Source organism: Mesoplodon bidens (genome assembly GCF_964165515.1).
Source record: "Mesoplodon bidens genome assembly, chromosome: 14".
Classification (NCBI taxonomy): Eukaryota; Metazoa; Chordata; class Mammalia; order Artiodactyla; family Ziphiidae; genus Mesoplodon; species Mesoplodon bidens.
The window spans coordinates 27436000-27458886 of NC_138170.1; the positions used below are offsets into that span (position 1 = coordinate 27436000).

Sequence of the window (22887 nt, forward strand, 5' to 3'; positions counted from 1 at the left end):
GAAATTTTTAAAATTGAGAAAATTCTGTTTTACAAATCAGGGTGGGCTGTCAGGGGAGATGATTACACCCTATACCAGTTGAGATGTTAATGAGACTGGGAAGGAAGTAGGGAATTTAAGAGCCCTTATTTTTAAAGTCTTGCAATGCCAGTGCTTAAGATGTGTTCTGTGGCACACCACCATAAATCACAGAGGACTCACTTGTAGAATACTAGGTAATAAAAGGGATCTGGGACACTTGTTTGGAGGAGGGGAACCTATAGCTAGGATAGAGTTCAGGAAGTGGAACTAAGATGATAATCATTTACTGGCATTTTTTCGAGGGCATATGTCTGAATTGGCTTCATCTTTTTGTTCCCATAGAACCTAGCACACTGCTTTGTACAAACTAGGCATTCAGCAAATTTTTGTTATATTATACATACATATACTTTTTTTTCCTTTGGCAGGGCACTTATGCATTTAAGTATAGAGAATTTCCATGGATATTGTAAGAGTTTTAATATTTTCCTGGTCTTCTTAGGCTCTTAATTTGCTGATGAAACCTATAACTGTTATGTTCAATTTTGATATCTCGAGATGCAAATTATCTTTGAAGTACCAGGTGAAATTTTTTCACTTAGGTATAATTTTATCTTGATTCTTCTCCAGTGAAACTTTCTCACTTCTGTATACCAGTGCTTTTTTTTTCCTGGTAAAATATTCATAACATAAAAATTTACCTTCTTAAATCATTTTAAAATGTACAGTTTTGTGGCATTAATCAGTACATTCACACTGTTGTGCAACCATCACCACCATCCATCTTCAGGACTTTTTCATCTTCTAAAACTGAAACCCTGTAACCAGTGAATTAAAAGCTTATGATTTGTGCTCCAGTACTGATTGAACAAATAAAATCTTTCATATATGTGTTGAGAAACTTGCGATCTCTTTCCAGGGAAGAAGAAAAGGCAAAAAGCAAAACTGGAATTCACACAATAGCTTTTTAATTTAGTAAGAAATGGATTGTAGTTCTTGAATTTTATAGATAGGTTTTTCTCTTCTTTAGTTTCCTTAAGAAATTTGTTCAGAAGCAACAACTGGAGTAGCCCTTATTCTCTGAAAGTATTTCTAGTCTCTGTGTGTGTGTGTGTGTGTGTGTGTGTGTATTTTTGTAGTCTTTGTAACTAACAAAACAAATAGAAAGCTATATTTTTACCTTAGGTTTTGTTTTTAGTGTAATTACTTGCTGGCTTGCACCATGGTGGTCTTAATCTTCTTTTGAGGGTTGTGCCCTTGAGTATGGTGATTTTATTCTGGTGTCAAAGAATTTAAGGATAAGGAGTATCTTTTTTTCGGTACTATAATCTTATTTTTTGACTTAGGCTGAAGTCTGTTATTAATTTGTACCCTTCCCTTACTTCCCATATAAGAAAACAAGCAAATGTCAAAAAATAGTATGGCCTACTTGCCAACAGAATGACTTCAGCTCTCCTCAGTTTGTTAAACATATGAATCTCTTAGCTGCCCTGATGAAGAGGCTGTGGTCTATCTGGGCATGTGTTATGTTTGTCTTTCTTGGTAAGTCTTTAAAGCAGAGTTGGCCTTTTAACAGTAGAGAGGAGAGATATCTATAGCAGTAGTTCCTAAACATTTTAGGGACATAAACCTTCTGAGAATCCAATGAAAGTCATGAACCCTCTCCTCAGAAAAATTATTGTGTGGACACAAATTCTTCATAAAATGTCAGAGGATTTGAGTACTCTGTGAAATATATCCTTGTGGGAGCCATCTGGACTATTAAGATCCAGTATGAGTATTAGATTCAGTAGTGTATTCTGAGATGCTCCTTTTCTAGTTTCATCATGGTTTGTGAAGAATACATAGTGGAAAAGCTTGAATAAAATTATAACAGTCTCACGGTTCAATCTTACATCATTAGTGAAAATGGATGCTATTTTTACTAACACAGTGACAGGTAGATTCAAGATGTTGGTAAACTTTTCTGACTTGCCCAGTTTAGATATTAGATAGGTGTCTGAGAATACGTTGACCTATATTGTATACTGTGAAAGTTGGATAAGGTTGTATTTCCAAACTTTGGTTTGCCTATGATTTCTTGTATGCTTTTGTTACTTATTTTTCTTCTTACTTCTGTTGTATAGGTAATACAGAAGAAATTGAGAAGGGCAAAATAACAATGAAAATAAATTTTGACTTGAAATACCTAGTGATAGCATAATATGAGTAAACTTAAAATGGCATATTCAGTATGACTTACAATTAAAATTGGCCATATTGGGCTTCCCTGGTGGTGCAGTGGTTGAGAGTCTGCCTGCTAATGCAGGGGACATGGGTTCGAGCCCGTGTCTGGGGGGGATCCTACATGCCACGGAGCAACTAGGCCCATGAGCCACAACTATTGAGCCTGCGCGTCTGGAGCCTGTGCTCCGCAATGGGAGAGGCCGTGATGGTGGGAGGCCCGTGCACTGTGATGAGAGTGGCCCCCGCTTGCCACAGCTAGGGAAAGCCCTCGCACGGAGGCGAAGACCCAACACAGCAAAAATAAATAAATTAATTAATAAACTCCTACCCCCAACATCTTCTTTAAAATTGGTCATATTCAGTAGACATAAAAAGGCATTTTATAATACTTCGGTGAAGATTCACCTTTTTCTTCATAGAGAAAATACTCCTTTTTTCTGTAGCTTAACTGATGTCATAGAGAAACAGGACTTTTAAGCAGAAACTTGCTTGGCCTTCAGCACTCTTACTGCTTAATTATATGTTTCCACCATTCTTTATTGCTTCAATTCCAGTTTCAGAGGAAGAGGCTATTCCTCCTGTTTAAGACTGTTTCTTCCACTTGTGCTCAGTCTTATTTCTTTGTTCTGTCAAATGTTCCATCTTTCTCTTCCTTCCTTTTTTCTTCAACCTTTCCCTTTCATTGGCTCCTTCCACTTTACACTTGACATGCTCAGGTCTCCCTTTCATAGGCTATACCACTGTAATCCCTCTCCCTGTCACCAAACCATCCAATGCTTTTCTTCCATATTTCCTGTCTTATTGAAAGATATCACTGTTCATCCAAGATAGAAATCTGCGATGCTAAGGAATTTGATAGTTGGGTGGTAATCTAAGTGTAGTAAGTAGCATAGTAAGTAAAATATTGTGGGATGGAGAGGAGGATACATAATATTGTAAAGTAAAAATGCATGTATTAGTAAAAGCAGAATATTAGAACTAGGGGGATTCTTACTTCCTGGGATAGTTTAGAGCTTGTAATGTCTGGAAATAGAGGTGGACTAAATAGCTTGATGAGGCTCTTTTTTCAACTTTTACTACATGTACTAGTGCATGACAGCTCACTAAAACTTTTCCAAAAAATTTGACACCCTTATCTTCAAAAGAAATTGAACATTTACACCCAATAGCTGTATATTTGTATTTATAAATTATATATGTATATTAATTTCAGTAGTAATACACATGGTTCTAAACTTTTTTGATTATGGACTGCCTTCAGTAAAACATTTTTGTGTGTATATACCTTATATATGTATATGTTATTTATTTATAAGTGGTATACATATGTACTACTCTTATTAGTTACTGTCTCTGGGCAGGATGTATATTTAGGGAGAGAGTCATTGTTAATAATGCATTTAAATCCCCCTTTCAAATAGTCTTTTTTTTTTTTGCGATATGTGGGCCTCTCACTGTTGTGGCCTCTCCCGTTGCGGAGCACAGACTCCAGATGTGCAGGCTCAGTGGCCGTGGCTCACGGGCTTAGCTGCTCTGTGGCATGTGGGATCTTCCCGGACCGGGGCACGAACCCGTGTCCCCTGCATTGGCAGGCGGACTCTCAACCACTGCACCACCAGGGAAGCCCTCAAATAGTCTTTTTTTTTTTTTTTGCGTTACATGGGCCTCTCACTGTTGTGGCCCCTCCCGTTGCGGAGCACAGGCTCCGGACACGCAGGCTCAGAGGCCATGGCTCACGGGCCCAGCCGCTCCGCAGCATGTGGGATCTTCCCAGACTGGGGCACGAACCCGTGTCCCCTGCATCGGCAGGTGGACTCTCAACCACTGCGCCACCAGGGAAGTCCCAAATAGTCATTTTTATAATTTCAAATTTGGGGTGTTATTTTCTGTCAGATCTGCTTTGATCATCCTTATACTTGCCACATGATATACTTGACGGGGGCTCTTACCAGGTTTATCAGTTATCTATTGCTCTTAACAAACTACCTCAAAACTTAATGGCTTAAAGATAATATTGATGTATTTTTTCTTTTTAAAAAATATTTATTGAGTGGCATCATGGTAGAGCTGAGGCTTGAAAAAGAGGTTTGTTCATGTTAATTCTTGGCTTTTTTTTGGCTGTGCCATGCGGCTTGTAGGATCTTAGTTCCCCAACCAGGGATTGAACTCGCGCCCTTGGCAGTGAAGGTTTGGAGCTAACCACTGGACCACCAGGGAATTCCCTGATGTATTTTTTCCTATGATTCCATGCATTTGTCTGCTGTCCTCACCTGGAAGTCACTCATGTGGTTAGCTGACAGTTGGGGCCAGCTGTTGTCTTGGTTCTGTACCTGAACTCTCACCCCGTAGTAGGCTAAACTGAGCTTCCTCATAGCATGGTGGTCTTCCTCATAGCATTCCTCATAGCATGGGCTCAGACAGAGAAAGAGTGCTGAAGCTGCTGGGCCTCTTAGGACCCAGAGTCCAGAATTTGGCAATGTCCATCACCTTCTGTTAGCCAAAAGCAAGTAACAAAGCCAGTCCAGATTGAAGAGCATGGAGAAATGGTCTTTACCTCTTCATAGATGCAGTGGAGTTATATTGCTAAGGGGCATGCACACAGGAGGCTTGATTCATTGGGGACCAATATTATAATGGTCTTACCACACCAGGATGAAGACAGGTGTTAACCCTATTTATTAGTATTATTTCAAACCACAGTGTATATCTAGGGAAACATTGAAACCATTTGCCCATTTTCTACAAGTTTAACTAAAACTAGATAATATAATCTAATTTTATTTAACTGAGCACATGTAGTCTGCAACACATCACAATAAACTGAAAGAAAATCAACAAATGAGGGTATTACTATCAACCACTCTGCACTGTTTTTCCTCAGTATATATATCGTGAATTCCGTATGTGGTACTTGACTCTTTGTCAGAGAGTGAGGGTGTCAGTGTCATTTCTTAAATCAAATATTAGTAACGTAGTTTCTTTGTTTGTTTTTTTAAGATGAAAACAAGTATAAGTACTAATGTATTGTTTTTGTATAACCTTCCAGGTAGACACCACCCCACTCTGGAGACCATCAGTCTAACTGATGTGCAACAGTTATGTGCCACAAATCTGTGCCTGTTAGTGTCCACTCTGATAGAAATCCGTGATTCAGCATGGCGGTCTTGCCACTGTACTAGACTAAGCCTTAGAGTCCTTCTCAGTGGACTAAGCCAGCAGTGATCTAGGCCATCTTTCACAAATGGATCATAGATGGCACATGAGATAAAATGTGGTTGTTATTCTGGTTATAAGAGATTAATTGTACTTGTAGAAGAGGTAGAATGTTCATATATTTTGTAGTTAGCATTTGGGGAAGATCTTATCAACAGTATGTGTGTGTTTTTGGGGTTTGTATGAGGAAGTTGGGGAGATAATGGCCTTCCATCTCTGCTTTAGTAATTGTCTTTTTTGTTTAATCATCAATGGTAACTTTCCTTTGGTTTCCATATTCAAAGAAACTTTAATAATATTTTAATATATTGAATATTTTAAACTTACATTTAGATAGGAGATGAAAACAAGTGTTTATTTCCAATATATGAGGTTTGTTTTAATCCTTTGTTTCTACAAAACTCAGTTCACAGTGAAGTTTCCTGATGTATGAGAGTTTGCTGATGTGAGTTCTTTAGCTTTTGATATATGATTGTCCTATTGTACTGCTGGAGTTTTGTGATTTTACTAAAGAGTTTACTGCTTGAAAAGCCTTGTTAAAATTCTGGTGTACTCACAGCTACTTCTCTTATAGTGTGCTTTTCTGTGTCCTGGTGACTATGGAGAATGCTTCTTCCATGCAGCCAACAGGATTAACAAATAGCCAAGCTGAACCTAAAGCATTCAACCTTCTTTCCTGCTTTGACCCCATAACCTCTCTTCTGGTTGGCAGTGTGCTGGTGTTGACAGTTCTCCTGGTTCAGCCAAAGGTGAAAGATAATTGCTTGTGGAGTAGGGGCTGGGATGGTATGTGTTTTTGCAGCAAGCACCCCCACCCCCGTCCCCAGGCAAAGCTTTGGATCTGGTGCACATTTCAAAGCATGTGTTAAACTTTATGTGATACTGATTAAAATAGAGGGCTCCAGGGTGAATTGGCAGAGCCCCACAACTGCATCTGCCAAATGACATACAGAGAAATGTCTTGCTACAAATGGAAGGGCTGAATTCTATCTCAGCAATATGTAAGCCTGCAGAAGGAAAGGTGACTCTGGGCATGAATACATACACAGCCTCTGGAGCATCCAGGATTCTTTAGTAACTCCTTTGTTCCTCTGGCATTTTAACAGGAACGAAAGCCTTTTTATTTTCCTTCTCCTTTAAACAACAACAGCAAAATCCACATGGAAATAATAGTTCATATTACCATGTCCTTCAGTTCGCCATTCCCATTGAACATTTATTAAAAACCTAACTTGGACTAAAGACAGAGGTGGAAGAACTATCTACCTTCTGAAGCTAGATTTATGGGTCTTTGGGACGAGATCTATGAATGTCATTGTTGAAGGAAGCAAACTTTTACAAAGCAGGTAAGTTTGTGTCCAGAGGTTTTTAGGTTCAAGGTCTCCTCAGGATTTCTTTCTAAAAAGAAGTATGTATTTTTATCTTATGTGAAGATCAACACTTTCCCAGAGGGAACATAAACAACATTAGTATCTCAGGTCACATTTCCTTAGACATCTTGCCCTACTTTTATGAGTTAGGATAGAGAGACCATCAGTTCTTTAAAGAGATTTAGACATTTTATTAGGAAAAGGTAAGGAATTTAGAGGAGTAAGAAGGGTAAGTGGCACACATGCAGGAATAAAAAAGGAAGAAGGAGAAAGAATTGAAAAAATCGGTAAAAAGAGGAGGGTGAATAGAGATCAGTCAGGCTTCTAATTCATGGGTGAATCAGAGGGAACAAATATTAGGGATTACAAAAGGTGGAGTGGGTATGAAATACCAACAAAAAGTAGCCACAATTATATCGATTTATAGATTTAAATAACCCCACTAGACATTGATGTATTTCATCACATTCATTCCCTGCTCTAGAGAATGAAGAATTGTTTGATCCTTTGCAGTATCCTTTTGTTTCTCAGAATGGCCCCAAAGATGGCTTTGGGGACTTACTATAGGACTTTGTTATCACCCAGGTTATATTTGAGGTGGTGAAGCATAAGTTGAACAACTTCACAGGCAAAGAAAAGCACTGTGTAGAGTTGGGAAAACAAATACATCTTATTGTTCAGAACTTGCTTTTATAAACTCTATATAAAAAAACAAACACAAAAAAAGCAAACACTATACATATGGATATATTTCAGTTTTCCAGGTGAGACCATCAGATCTCTTTTGCTTTTACGTGTTTTCTATCATGTATCCTATTTCTTTGTTAAATTTTGTCCTCCCCTCCTCATGCTTCTCCTCCTTTGTACTCTTTTGAAACAAGGGTGGAGAATATGCAGGGAACAGAAAGAGAAAATGCTGGCTGTTTGCCTACTATTTTGGAGCTTTTGTTGAATTTCATACAGTTTCTTTGTTTTCCTCTGGTATTAAAGCTCAGTGTTTCAGTCATGAAGATACTTATTTCTAAAGAGTATTTTCCACAAAACTTTTGTTTAAGAGTGGTTTGGGGGTGGGAGATTGATAGTCTGTTTTTCTCTTTGCTAGAGTTTTGGTAGGGTCAAGTAGGATTTGCCCTGAGGATATTAGTATTGACTTCATGTAAAAGAAGTGTGAAACCTAAGATTCCACTTAACTTCCTCTCCTGGGCTTTTGTAGCATATTTTGCACAGGGAGAAAAATGCAACTGGAATGTAGTTAGCCACCAATCTTAGCGAATGCCACTTCTTTCCAAGGATCATCTTAGAGTTTCACGTGGGTCAGTTACTAAATGGAAGCTTCATGTTATGTAAAGTAATCTTTTTTTTTTTTTTTTTTTTTTTGCGGTACGCGGGCCTCTCACTGCTGTGGCCTCTCCCGTTGCGGAGCACAGGCTCCGGACGCGCAGGCTCAGCGGCCATGGCTCACGGGCCCAGCCGCTCCACGGCACGCGGGATCCTCCCGGACCGGGGCACGAACCCACGTCCCCTGCATCGGCAGGCGGACTCTCAACCACTGCGCCACCAGGGAAGCCCTAAAGTAATCTTAATTGATAAAGAATTCTATGAAAACAGAAGAGGAAGATTCTACACACTTCTTTGTGTAGTCAAAGTTGTAAAACAGAAGGAAGAATAATAGAAAAGGAATTTGGAACTTGTTAGTAATCACATAGTATTCTCCTTATATAACACATTTCACTGTTTTATGTGTCAAAGATTATCCTTATTTAGAAATATCTCAGAATTTGAATAGTTTTTAAAAAGTCAAGATTAATATCAAGAGTGCTTACCCAGTTCCCACAATTGTATAATGTCAAGATTAATAGCTTTACACTTCATTTATTACTTCAGTCAATAAATACCTATTGAGTGTGTATTAAAAACAAGTCAGTTTAGTTTGTCAGATGGTGATATTTGCTATGCTGAGAAATCAAGCAGGGAAGGGGGAAGGTTTTGCTGTTTATTTTGAGTTTGGATAAGGTGTTCTGTCCTTTAGTGTTCTATAGCTACTTAAAAATTAATTTTTGTATTTTCAAGATTCATTGCCTCTTCACATCAGCCAAAACTCATTATCTTGTTAGAGTTTAGGCTATCTTTGGGGGGCAGCACTTAATGCTTCTGCTTCTTCAGTAGCCCAGATTCTGACTATAAGTAACTACTTTTAAGTAAATCGGCATAAAATTTTGTATTTGTCCGTGTTTTTCATAGTACCTTTGGCTAGTGTAAAGCCAGATACAACAGCAAGTCACCAAATAATAATATCCAATTTTTAAAAAAGAAGTGCTTGAAACTTTAAAGAAGTTTTTATGCATTATAAATTTATATATTAGGTGAAAAGTGGATTTGGATGTATTTCCTCTTTTTGTTGTAGTTTTTAGATAGGTTGGTAGACACGTTTATGTTGTACTATTTTATTTCAGGGCTGGAAAGCTTCAAACCAATCAGTCTTTTGGTTGATACTTGCAGTTTTTACTTTTTTACTCTAATAGGGTTTTTGAGATGGATTTGTTGAACCCCTTGAAGTGCCTTCAATATTTTGTCCTTGTGTGTGTATGTACATTATCTTGGTTCCTAACTTTCATGTACTCTCAAAGCAGTCTATGTATCAGTCCAGGTTTAGTCAGAGGAGTAGAACCACTAGGAGAGTACTTATTACCCAGTTCCCACAATTGCATAAATCCGTCCCTAAGCAGAGCTGTTATCTTTGTGTCTGATGCTGGAGTTTGAAATCCAAAGGGAAGGTAGTCAGGAGGGGAAAGAAGATATAAAATAGGGGAGAGCAAAGACAAGCTGGAACTCACAGGTACGAGCTGGAACCCAGGAGAATGGACTGAAACCCATTAATTCTTGCTGCTTTTTTTTTTTTTGCGGTACGCGGGCCTCTCACTGCTGTGGCCTCTCCCGTTGCGGAGCACAGGCTCAGCGGCCATGGCTCACGGGCCTAGCTGCTCCGCGGCTTGTGGGATCCTCCCAGACCGGGGCACGAACCCATGTCCCCTGCACCGGCAGGCGGACTCTCAACCACTGTGCCACCAGGGAAGCCCCCTTCTTGCTGCTTTTGATTTTGATGATCTGCATATACTGCAGGAGAAATGGTGCCCTTCATCTTGGAGCTAAACACACCTGGCCTAGGAGGAGCCGAAGGCAGGTCCGGGGGAAAGTGGAGTAACTGGCAGGTTTGGCTGCTGTCCTGTGCCAACAAGCTTAACTAGCAGATAAGTGTAACATGTGGGAGCTACAAAATGGCTGCTGCTCCCTTTCCACTCCCTACATCTTGCACAGGAATATCTCTTGTGCCTCACCTTAACTAGAAACACATAGGGAGGGCAACTGGGGGACATGTAGTTTGGCCTAGCCAAGTCGACTCATTACAACTATGTGACTGTTTCCAGGACAATTAAAAACCATTACTCTATAGCAGGGGTTGGAACTACAGCATATGGGTGGACCACCTGTTTTTTTTTTTTTTTTTGCTGTACGCGGGCCTCTCACTGCTGTGGCCTCTCCCGTTGCGGAGCACAGGCTCCGGACACACAGGCTCCGCGGCCATGGCTCGCAGGCCCAGCCGCTGCGCGGCATGTGGGATCTTCCGGGATAGGGGCACGAACCCGTGTCCCCTGCATCGGCAGGCGGACTCTCAACCACTGCGCCACCAGGGAAGCCCCCACCTGTTTTTTTAAGTAGAGCTTAATTGGAACACAGCCTTGCTAATTTGTTTACATGTTGCCTACTTTTGTGTTTCCAAGGCAAAGTTGAATAGTTGCAGTAGCCACTGTATGGCCTGCAAAGCCTAAACTATTTACTATCTGGCTCTTTAGGAGCAAGTTTACTGACCCTCATTCTGTGGGAACTAAGGGATTCTTTGGATCCCAGAGGACTCATATCTAGAAATGCTTCTCAGAAGCTCTAGAACATAGTATTTATCCCTAGGAAGCCTTGCTAGTTTATATTTTCTTTTTGCAAGCATTCCTGTTAAAATTTTATTTATCTTTACCCTTGCATTTTTAAGTTGTCTGAAATGTTAATCAGAAATAGAATAAAAGTTATTTATAACATATTATCGATTGACATTCTTTTTAGAGCTCTCTACATTTAACTGCATATTCATCATAGTTTTTCTATAAGTTTTATAGCTAAACTGTATTGTGTGTTAATTTTTTTTCTTTTTAATGTGATCCCTCAGTTTATAGTTAAATTTCTTAAGGTAGGTGTATTAGTTTCCTAGGGCTGTCGTAACAAAGTAACACAAATAAGGTGGCTTTAAAAAAACACAGAAATTCATTCTCTCACAGTTCTGGAGGCTAGACATCTGAAATCAAGGTGTGGGCAGGGTTGGTTAATTCCTTCTTGGGGCCTTAGAGAATCTGTTTCATGCCTCTCCTAGTTTTTGGTAGCTGCCAGAAATCCTTGGCATTCCTTGGCTTGTGGCAGTGTAACTCCAGTTTCTGCATCCTTCATCACATGGCATTCTCCCTGTGTGTCTGTGTCCCTTCTCCTTTTCTTATAAGGGCACCAGTCATATTGGATTAAGGCCCACCCTGATGGTCTCATCTTAACTTGATTATGTCTGCAAAGAGACACTTTCCAAATAAGATCATATTTACAGGTTCTGGGGGTTAGGACTTCAACATGTATTTTGGAGGGACACAATTTAACCCACGACAGTAGAATTTAAGTTGATTGAGTGCCTGGCCTGCCCTTCTTAGCAGCTTTCTCTGTATTGTCATGCCACAAGGAAAATGTAGAAATGAGCTCTAAACACCCCAGAAATTTTTAGCATAAGAAACTTTGTACTTTATGAAAAACGGATAAAAACTAAGTAGGTATAACAGGCTCTATATTCAGAAACTCAGGCTAATACAGTATACACAAGATGTCAAATTGATTAAAAAGACTGATTCATGATTTGTTACTAGTGTTCATCAGCAAGCTGTGCTTAACTTCAGTCAACAAATCAGTAGTGTTTAGTCATTGACATTTTTTGTGTGACCATAGTACAAGGACTTATATTAGGTATTGTCAAAAGACTCAAAAGAAAGAATCCCTTGAGAACCTTTTCAGGGAAGGTGAATTGATGTATGATCAACTAATAAAACTATTGAGGCAACTTGGGAATAAAGGAATGATTAGGTTAATTTAGAAAATAAGATACTCCTCTTTATTTCTTGTCTCGTGGAAATGAAATTATTGGAATATGCATGGGGATATGAAGAAAGCCATTTGTTAATTTGTCATTAGTTAATTATAATGTTGCTCTTCTTGGCTATCATGTACCCAGATGGTACTCAAGTGATGAAAAGTTTACTGATGATATGAAACATGGGTTTAGAGGTTACTGTTGACTATTTTTGTGAAGTAGGTCAGTGTTTTTTCCTTCTCTGCCTTAGGCTGTGGGGAAAAGCAACTTCTCTGGGCAGGCTGGCTATAGAACTTGATAATAAACTGATTTGAATTGAAGGTTTAATTCCTGGGTTTTTTTTTTTTTTTTTTTTTTTTTTTTTGCGGTACGCGGGCCTCTCACTGTTGTGGCCTCTCCCGTTGTGGAGCACAGGCTCCGGACGCACAGGCTCAGCGGCCATGGCTCACGGGCCCAGCCGCACCGCAGCATGTGGGATCCTCCCGGACCGGGGCACGAACCCGTGTCCCCTGCATCGGCAGGCGGACTCTCAACCACTGCGCCACCAGGGAAGCCCATAATTCCTGGGTTTTAATAAGCCACCTCTGCCCCCCTGTCGCAAAGATTTCAAACTTGTATAACAGGTTGTGTTGGCAGAGTCAGAGCTAGAATGAGAAGTTAGGCAATATTCCCTTGGATGTCTTATATGTGTTTTGGGCAGACAGTCTGTTTAAGGCTGTCCCAGAAATCTCAGGGACACTTAAGCAGCACCTAGCTATGTCCCCTATTTGTCTGGTACATTATGGACCACATGTGCACAATTGTGCATACTTAAACTGGGATAAGGTGATCAGATTGCAAGGAGAGACATTGGAGCCCCTAGGAGAAACAAGCATGTGCATAAGGATCCTGGCACAGTGAGTCAGACTTTGGTACAGGACCTGAATATTAGAAAGGAGCATTGATCCAACCATTCTGACCTAGTCTTTTTCCTAACCTCGCTCTAGAGCCAAGCAGTTGTATACCTTAGGATATGAAACTTTAAGATTATATCATTAGGATTCCCAGTTCTTCTACTGTGAGGTACCCATCTTTAAACAAAGTAGATATTAAAAGAGAAGGCATTTCTATAAAGAATAGAGAGACTCCTACAAAGTGGACTGTGAGTGAGAGTATGAGTGGCAACTGAAGTCTAGCCACTTTGATAAGTGAAGTTTTTGAGCCAGTGGGTTTAGGGATATAATATTTTTAGAATAGCCTAGTAGGATACTTCAGTTAATGGGCTTAGGGGACATTCAGGTTGCATTTACCTTTCAGAGTTTTAATGTTGCAGCCAGGTATACTTTTTAGTTTTTGTTACTTAATTGTGAAATAAAGTAATGTACCTTTCTGGCCAGCTGCTCTGGGCTAAAATTCTTAGAGCTGGAAATTGGCATAATGTGAATGTGAAAGTTAGCAGGCAGTATGTTTTGAAAGTTTAAAATGGGTGCCATGAGTGTAGCTTTTAATTTCACCTTAATTTACTTTTGGACCTTAATTTAAATTTGGACCTTAAATTTCACCTTAATTTACTTTTCAACCTAATGTATCACATTGTTGATTTAGACTCATTTTCTCGTTGGTGAAGTAGGGGTGGTTAATGGTTACCATACAGAGTGATGAGGTTAGTATCATTAACCAAAATAGTGTACAGCTTTGACTAGATAATTTTGTAAAAGTGCTTGATAATTTTGGGACCCCTATCACTTACTACTAAGTTATTAGCTTTCTAAAAGACAGTTAAGAAAAGGATTCAAGAGTGAACCTCCAAGAGACAGTGTTTTACATTGGATAAGATAGTGACACAAATAAGCTCAGTTATCATGATGGACGTAGCAAATGCAGTTGTGCCCTGTTTATATCCCTTTAGACCTTACCCTTTCAGTGTCTGCCTACTGAACCTCCAATTCCAGCACCTGCATTTCTTTGCCTAAGGGTTTTCTTTGGATGCTAGAGACAGGGAATTAATGCCACTCCCCCCACCCCAACGTCCCTGGTCCCAGTAGCCCTCAATCAATAACTGATGGAAGTTGGTGTGTAAATACCTCAGCTCCCTTGCCCATCAGGTGGGAGGATGGTATAGAATACTTCTGAGGCAAGTATTCTATACTATATCTGAGTACTCCACAGAATTAAGTTTCAGTTGACCTAACTTGCTTGATAATAGACCCTTTATTGGCTTCTTTCTTTTCATTGTCTCACTTCTTCATGTCCCTACTAATCCTTCCTGGGGTCTTCTCCCAAATAAATTCCTTGGACTGAAAAGCTTGTCTCTGGGGGATCTTAAAATAAGACAATAATCAATAGCAATGAGAAGTCTGGACCCTGTTTCTATACATACTCAGCAATAATTGTGAGTTTCTAGTAGATCCAAGACAAAGCATACTTACATAGCCACTTAACTCCACTTCCCATTGAAGTTGTTCCGTCTTCTGTTCCCCCCACCTGTAGGGTGATCTGGATGGACAATTTCTCTGGGGAGAAACTTCCTTTGTCAGTATCTTTTGGTGATTTTTTTTTGGGGGGGGGCGGCTGGTCAAGTTATCCCAAGTAGGAGCTTCTAGAATCCTTCTTGCTTGCCAGCATTTTAAGGAGTCTAAGTGGGAGGAAAAGATTGGGGATCTCAACATTTAGTAAGTAAACTCTCATGCTTAATCTCCCATTTTCAGAATGACTCTTATGTTCTCAATTGTGACAGCTATTCCCCAGTCCAGAGACTTTCTAGCCTTTTGCTGTGATGAGGGAAGGATAGGTGATGCCCAGATGAATTTAGAAAGGGGAATCTGAGAGCCTAATTGCTTCTTAAGCATACTTTCAACTAAGCCTATTCAAGCTTCATTTTCTACTCTCCCTTCCAGAGATACCTAGTGCTACTGATATGGTGCAAGTCAGGCTGCCACTTGGTTTTCCCCATTACTTGCTTTGTCTGGTTACCAACTGGGCCCTCTACTTTCCAGCTTCCAGCATTTTGTTGCTGTTGGTTCTTCTGTACTCTTTGATTTTTGTACATTTATGCCTTTTAAAAAAAAAAGGCTGTTCAGTTTTATTTTAGTGGAGTTTTGAGGAAGGAGTTTAGCGCAGTGCACGCTCAATCTGCCATCCTAGAAGTTAGTTTTCACTAAAGAAAATATAATAAAAGAAGGCTGTACAGCCAGCAGTATTGAATAAAATGGTAGGTTGTGTATAGTGTCCCAGTAGTTAACAAATTATATATTTCTGAGCATCTGAGGGAAAACATTCCAAGCAATTATTTCTTTTCGGACTATTCATAAAATGCTCTTGAGTAAGAAAAACACAGAAGTGAAAGCTTGGGAAGAAACTAAGATCTTACAATTTTAGTGGCATGGGATATGTAGTCTCTATTTGTGTAGGATATCTGTGCTGAGTTTCATTGTTTGGGATATACTTACGTATATTGTACAGGGCCTCTTTTATAGTCAGAAGAAATGACTATAGCAATAGTGCTTATTTACTATTGCGTATATGAGAAATTCAAAGACTTTAAACATAAATAACTTAGAAAGTTTGGTTAATTTTATTGATGGGGTGAATAAAGAATTCAGAATCTTGCTTTGGTTACACAGAAGTCTCCAAACAGGTTACACAGAAGTCTCTAATCCTTCATTTCTGAAACCTGGACTTTTTCAGATACTACTCCTTGGCAAGAAATCTGTGCCATATGCATAAATTGTTTTACTTTAGTAGGATTATCAGATCATAATTGTACTTTCTAAGATACCTGTTGACTAGTAATTTTTCCCTAAGAGAATATCTTTCTTCCATCACCCATGGTATTGTCTGTTTTATTCTATTTCAGACTGTATTAACTCAGTGAATTTTGTATGTGGCATATTTGTTAAGGTACAAAATTCTGTGGGTGGTTTTTCTATCATGACTCTTTTGTCTCTTAGACTTAGAAGCCTGAGCCTTCCTCAGGAAACCCACTTTCCAAAACTCCAGCTTCACATATGATGGAACTTAAAGAAAAACTCTTGGCTGAGTTTGAATGCTGAGAACCAGCTAAGTGGTTTTCTCTGTCTGGAGAAAATTGGAAAAAGGGAATTATTAAGCCCAGCAAATGTAGTTATTGATGGAAATGCTGACAGACTGGTCCTGCTTGGTGCCACTGTTGTAAGAAGTCAATCAATATTAGATGTATTATAAGAGCTGCTGCTTATGTACAAGTTGTGTCTTGTAGACCTTGTCACACATAAATAAACCCCTTCAAAAAATGTTAAGTAATCTCTATAAAAAACATTTATTTTGTTCTCCATCTTAAGCCAAATTCTTGTTGTTTATGGCTTCCTGTACCCAACAGTTCCTGATTGTCTCAAAAAGCAAAACATGTCCTGCGTGGATTAAGCTGCTGAAATGCCTTTCAGGCATTGTTTATGAGTCTGTGCTCTTTATTTTCAGAGAGAAAGTGAATACTTTAATGTCTTCCATATTCCATAAATCTGTCCCATGCTGCAATTCAAAGCTGTGTGTGTTTTTGTTAGAAGGTACTTCTGGTTGTACTTAGGGAAGAAAAGCTGCCTAAGAACGTTAGTGAATATTTGGGTGGTGGTGGCAGACTCCCCTAAAGAGGATTTGTACTGGTTGAAAGTGCTCTTGATTTTTTAGCTCAAGAAAGAAGTCACCAAAGGTGCTGTTACAGTTAGTAGTAGTGTAGAAGCTCTTTGATTGCTTTGCACCGGTGAGTTTCCTGTTTGGCTCATCCTTTGGGACTGGTCTTCCCTCCAGGCAGGCTTGCTGATTTAACACTTTGACTCCACTACTAAGTAGCATATTGAGTGTGCCTGTCTAATGGTCTCAGTAGAGGGAAATTGGACTTTACTTGCCCCCAAATAAGGCTGTATATCTCTGGACACTGAGCAAAAAGTAATTTGAGTTGCAGGTCAAAGTTTTTTTTTTTCTTAACATTTTATTTTGAAAAATTTCACACATGCAGAAAAGCTGGAAGAATTGTACAGTTAACACCCATATTTACCCACCACCTAGATTCTACAGTTAACATTCTACAATACTTGTTTTGTCATCTATCTATTATTCCTCAACCCATCACATCTTTTTTTATGCACTTCAAAATAAGTTTGAGACATCAGTACACTTAATCTCTAAATACTTCAGGATGCATAACATTAGCTTGAGTTCAGTATTCACTTGATTATTCTTTTTGAGGTAAATTTAAAATGCCATAATATGCACAAATTTGAAGTGAGTTTTTGATAAGTATATCCACCTGTTTAACCTAACCCCTGTCAAGATATAGGACATTACCATCTCCCTAGAAAGTTCTCTCATGCTCCTTTCTGTTTGGTCCTCTACACTTTTCTCCCCAGAGGCAACCACTTTTTCCACTATAGATTAATTTTGCCGGTTGTAGAACTTGATATAAATGGATTCATACAATATGTGCTCTTTTATATAAGGCTTCTTTCACATATAATGATTTTGAGATGCATTTATATTGTTCCATGTTTAAGTAGTTCATTCTTTTTCGTTGCTGAATTTTCTTCTTTTACATCAATTGAACAGTGTTTATTCATTCTCCTATGGATGGATGCTCAAGATGTTTCTGTTTTTGGCTATTATGAATAAAGGTACTCTGAACACTCCTATAAGTCTTTTGTGGACATGTTTCATTTCCCAGGGTAAATATACCTGGGAGTGGAATTCTGGGTCACAATTTTATGAGAGACTGCCAAACCTTTTTGCAAAGTGGTTGTTCTGTTTTACATTCTATTAATATGTGAAAGTTTCAATTGCTCTACCTCCTTGCTAACATTTGTTGTTGCCAGTCTTTTTAATTTTAGTCATTCTGATGGGTGTATAGTGTTCTCATTGTGTTCAACATTTATTTTTGTTTTAATGTGGGAATGATAAATAAGAGATGGAAGGGACATAAAACCAAATTCTAACAGCTTACCTATTGAATTTTCTGCCCTGCTTTTGGATGTGGATGGAGCTGTGAGTGAAGAAAACACAAAGAACAGTAAGACAGAAAGGTAGAGTGGTAAGGCAGGTGACAAAGGACCTGAGGGCTACCAGGGCTGAAGTCACTTCAGGGATTTGGGAAAGAGAATAGTAGTTAGCTTAGAGAGTTAAATTTAGTTGACTTTTTTTTCCAACATAAAAACATTTTAATTGTTTGATATCCATGGGAGGGATTAATATTCATTATTTAAAAATTTCATATACTCTACAATGATGTATGTGACCAGGAATGTGAGAATTATTCAAAAATCCCACTACTCACAGATAATCTTTTGGTGAAAAGATTTTAGATTTTTAATCTATGGATAAATGAGAATCATTTGTATAATACATATACATGTGAGTATATACATATTTGCAAAAATGAACTTAAGCTATATATACAAACTATATAGCCTTTTATTCACATCCTAGACATAATGTCTATAAGTATAAATATACCAAATCATTTAAAATATTTTATATAGTATTTATATAACTATATAATAACTATACAGTTAAATAGTTATTATATAATTATATAAATACCATAATCTAACTTTTCCTCTGTTTCTGGACATTGGGTTGTTTCTAATATTTTTAAAGTAGCGTTTTTTTTTTTCTTAATGTGCAAAGCTTTATACTAGGCACTGGGTGGGCAAGGTTAAGGAAGGCAGAGAATCTAAAATGAAAAAGACATAGTTCTGCCTTCTAGGAACTCATAAGCCAGTGAAACTGAATCAGATGCTAAAAGCTTTCAAAGTAAGTGTTGTTCTTACTTTGAGTGTGTGGTGGTTTGTGCAAAAACTCTTTAAGTCAGGTTTAATATGACTCTATTGCTTTTCAGTCCTTTGTTGATATACCTGGGCAGAAAGATTGCCAAATATTGATAGAGTTTGGTATTCTAAGAAGTATTGTAAACTAGTTGCAGTTAGGAGTAAAAAACTGTTCCTGCGGTTTTCATATGTGGTTCCACAGAACCCTAGAATTGCACGAGAAACTTTATGGGGGTTCATTGAAAGAAAGAACAATTTTAGAGGGTGTGTCTTTTCCAGTGTTTACATGTAATCCCACGATAGTATTTGAAGATCTAGGTTATAAAACAATACCACAGAATAGCTTCATAGCCTTTCTACTTTAACTAATATGGAATCAAGATGGATTTCTTCCTTATAGTTTCCTTCTTAGTTATGTTTATAAAGTCAGAACAAAACCAGTTCAAATATTACTATTTGGTAACTTTGTTACCAGATCACATAAGTCTTTTAAAATCATTGAATAAGTGAACAGTTGGTTTTCTCCTGTGCTTTCTCCTTATCTCTTACGGTTACCCTGTGGTTTATTTTCGGGCCCATCATCTCTCCTTTCAAAAGTACTCCAAAACATGTTTTCTTCCAAGAATCTTCTTACAGAGTTTTCTTACAGAAAGGATAGCAAAGGAGGTGGAGAAAATAATATAAATAGAAAAAAAATAAAATATGTCTAGGAGTTTGTGCACTTCTAATCTTACTACTGTCTGAATTTTATCTGGTTTAAATTGTGATCTTCAACTCCAGGGATCTTGTTTCTTGAATGGAATAAATAATGTCAGCCTGTCCATTTGTGTAAAAGGAATCTTAGGAAGAAAGAGCAGATGGTTGGAGCCATTGTGTTTCTTACCCAGCTGGGAAGAATACTATTTTCAAATGTTATTTCCATTGTGTTTAATACAGCTCAAGGGCCTATTTCCAGCACCTTTTTTATTTGGCCATGTGTTTTGCCCAACTCATTGTGCAAAAAGAACTCTGGTCAAGGCTTTGATTATAGGAATTAACCAGGCTTTGTGACTAGCAAGATTAAAAGGCTTCACAGACAAATTGTGTTAGTTCTCTTTTTTTTAGATACTCTAGTTTTAGAAATAACTTTATGAACTGAAATTAGGCCATCCTGTTTCATTGCTAGTGGAGAGAAGGGACTTAGAAAGTTGTCATCTTATGTGGTGTATGCCTCTGGCAGCAAAAGCATTTTCAATTATTAACATTGTTTTTAATAAATTAAGAACTCAATATTGTTTTACTGGTGTATATTAGGAAATCAATGAACATGTTTTTAGGGGAAATGCCCTTTCTTACCAAACTACACTGCCATCTACTTTTACTGAGATCTTGAGGCATGGAGCTGGTTTTTAAAGATGAGAACTTGCGTGGCTAACATTTTATTTATTTTTTTTATTTTTTATTTTTTTTAATTGTATTTTTTTTATTGGTTTCTGCTTTATAACAAAGTGAATCAGTCATACATATACATCTGTTCCCACATCCCTTCCCTCATGCATCTCCCTCCCTCCCACCCTCCCCATCCCACCCCTCCAGGCGGTCACAAAGCACCGAGCTGATCTCCCTGTGCTCTGCGGCTGCTTCCCACTATCTATCTACCTTACGTTTGGTAGTGTATATATGTCCATGCCTCTCTTTTGCTTTGTCACAGCTTACCCTTCCCCCTCCCCATATCCACAAGTCCATTCTCAAGTAGGTCTGTGTCTTTATTCCCGTTTTACCCCTAGGTTCTTCATGACATTTTTTTTTTTTTAATTCCGTATATATGTGTTAGCATACGGTATTTGTCTTTCTCTTTCTGACTTACTTCACTCTGTATGACAGACTCTAGGTCTATCCACCTCATTACAAATAGCTCAGTTTCGTTTCTTTTTATGGCTGAGTAATATTCCATTGTATATATGTGCCACATCTTCTTTATCCATTCATCCGATGATGGACACTTAGGTTGTTTCCAGCTCCGGGCTATTGTGAATAGAGCTGCAATGAACATTTTGGTACATGTCTCTTTTGGAATTATGGATTTCTCAGGGTATATGCCTAGTAGTGGGATTGCTGGGTCATATGGTAGTTCTATTTTTAGTTTTTTAAGGAACCTCCATACTGTTCTCCATAGTGGCTGTACCAATTCACATTCCCACCAGCAGTGCAAGAGTGTTCCCTTTTCTCCACACCCTCTCCAGCATTTATTGTTTCTAGATTTCTTGATGATGGCCATTCTGACTGGTGTGAGATGATATCTCATTGTAGTTTTGATTTGCATTTCTCTAATGATTAATGATGTTGAGCATTCTTTCATGTGTTTGTTGGCAGTCTGTATATCTCCTTTGGAGAAATGCCTATTTAAGTCTTCTGCCCATATTTGGATTGGGTTGTTTGTTTTTTTGCTATTGAGCTGCATGAGCTGTTTATAAATTTTGGAGATTAATCCTTTGTCAGTTGCTTCATTTGCAAATATTTTCTCCCATTCTGAGGGTTGTCTTTTGGTCTTGTTTATGGTTTCCTTTGCTGTGCAAAAGCTTTGAAGTTTCATTAGGTCCCATTTGTTTATCTTTGTTTTTATTTCCATTTCTCTAGGAGGTGGGTCCAAAAGGATTTTGCTGTGATTTATGTCAGAGTGTTCTACCTATGTTTTCCTCTAAGAGTTTGATAGTTTCTGGCCTTACATTTAAGTCTTTAATCCATTTTGAGCTTATTTTTGTGTATGGTGTTAGGGAATGATCTATTCTCAAACTTTTACATGTCCCTGTCCTGTTTTCCCAGCACCACTTATTGAAGAGGCTGTCCTTTCTCCACTGTACATTCCTGCCTCCTTTATCAAAGATAAGTTGGCCATATGTGCGTGGGTTTATCTCTGGGCTTTCTATCCTGATCCACTGATCTATCTTTCTGTTTTTATGCCAGTGCCACACTGTCTTAATTACTGTAGCTTTGTAGTATAGTCTGAAGTCAGGGAGCCTGATTCCTCCAGCTCCGTTTTTCGTTCTCAAGATTGCTTTGGCTATTCGGGGTCTTTTGTTTTTCCAAACAAATTTTGAAATTTTTTGTTCTAGTTCTGTGAAAAATGCCAGTGGTAGTTTGATAGGGATTGCATTGAATCTGTAGATTGCTTTGGGTAGTAGAGTCATTTTCACAATATTGATTCTTCCAATCCAGGAGCATGGTATATCTCTCCATCTATTTGTATCATCTTTAATTTCTTTCATCAGTGTCTTATAATTTTCTGCATACAGGTCTTTTGTCTCCTTAGGTAGGTTTATTCCTAGATATTTTATTCTTTTTGTTGCAATGGTAAATGGGAGTGTTTTCTTGATTTCATTTTCAGATTTTTCATCATTAGTGTACAGGAATGCCAGAGATTTCTGTGCATTAATTTTGTATCCTGCTACTTTACCAAATTCATTGATTAGCTCTAGTAGTTTTTCGGTAGCATCTTTAGGATTCTCTATGTATAGTATCATGTCATCTGCAAACAGTGACAGCTTTACTTCTTCTTTTCCAATTTGGATTCCTTTTATTTCCTTTTCTTCTCTGATTGCTGTGGCTAAAACTTCCAAAACTATGTTGAATAAGAGTGGTGAGAGTGGGCAGCCTTGTCTTGTTCCTGATCTTAGTGGAAATGGTTTCAGTTTTTCACCATTGAGGACAATGTTGGCTGTGGGTTTGTCATATATGGCCTTTATTATGTTGAGGAAAGTTCCCTCTATGCCTACTTTCTGCAGGGTTTTTATCATAAATGGGTGTTGAATTTTGTCGAAAGCTTTCTCTGCATCTATTGAGATGATCATATGGTTTTTCTCCTTCAACTTGTTAATATGGTGTATCACATTGATTGATTTGCGTATATTGAAGAATCCTTGCATTCCTGGAATAAACCCCACTTGATCATGGTGTATGATCCTTTTAATGTGCTGTTGGATTCTGTTTGCTAGTATTTTGTTGAGGATTTTTGCATCTATGTTCATCAGTGATATTGGCCTGTAGTTTTCTTTCTTTGTGACATCCTTGCCTGGTTTTGGTATCAAGGTGATGGTGGCCTCGTAGAATGAGTTTGGGAGTGTTCCTTCCTCTGATATTG

The 22887-nt window shown here is 38.3% G+C and overlaps 1 protein-coding gene across 4 annotated transcripts in view; it reads left to right on the top strand.

Annotated features, from left to right (window-relative positions):
- The window catches only part of EXOC6B (exocyst complex component 6B), a 722789-nt gene that overhangs the window by 134381 nt on the left and 565521 nt on the right, over positions 1-22887 (top strand). The window lies entirely within an intron of this gene.